The 631-nt window shown below is 36.6% G+C and overlaps 1 non-coding gene across 1 annotated transcript; it reads left to right on the top strand.

Moving 5' to 3' along the window:
- Nucleotides 1-215: 215 nt before the first annotated feature.
- Trnav-cac (transfer RNA valine (anticodon CAC)) lies at nucleotides 216-288 on the top strand. Its single transcript has one exon. It is a non-coding gene; the product is annotated as a tRNA-Val (tRNA).
- Nucleotides 289-631: the final 343 nt, after the last annotated feature.

Raw genomic sequence — 631 nt, forward strand, 5'->3', positions numbered from 1 at the left:
ACGTTGATCATTATGGTGTTGAAATTGTTCGTGAGCAAAACGAATTCGGTAATGTTAACTTCATTTTGAGATACGGACATGACATGACATGTCACTGAGCTACAAATGCATATAATATTGATGTTGCTGTGCCGAATGAACTATAATTACTAATGAAAGGACCATGAAAGGTACAGATATCATCAAAAAGTGTATTTTGTAACCTTCGAACCAATGGTTCCGTAGTGTAGTGGTTATCACGCTCGCCTCACACGCGAGAGGTCCTGGGATCGACCCCCAGCGGAACCATAATATTTTGCCATACCATTTTTGAGCGTTTTTATTAATTATCAAATTCTTCAATTCGCTTTAAATTTAGCGTCTTTGACTTTATGATGCCAATAGCTTCTATAATGAATATTTGAGAGTGTTTCGCGACCAGGTCATAACCCTCATTAGATACTAGCATTACAAGCAGATTCCCTTCATAAGAGGTTTGAGACGATCACTTATTATGTCACTGACTGAAATAGTAGATTAGGTAGCTTTAAGAAATGAAGAAATAGTGTAATTACTCTTGCGAGAAAGCCCATACGAGAATGTTTAACAAGTAACATTGAAAATAGTATCAAAAGATATCGGGACCTTCATT

The sequence above is a fragment of the Sinohyriopsis cumingii genome, chromosome 4 (genome assembly GCF_028554795.1).
Source record: "Sinohyriopsis cumingii isolate HCF-2022 chromosome 4, ASM2855479v2, whole genome shotgun sequence".
NCBI lineage: Eukaryota > Metazoa > Mollusca > Bivalvia > Unionida > Unionidae > Sinohyriopsis > Sinohyriopsis cumingii.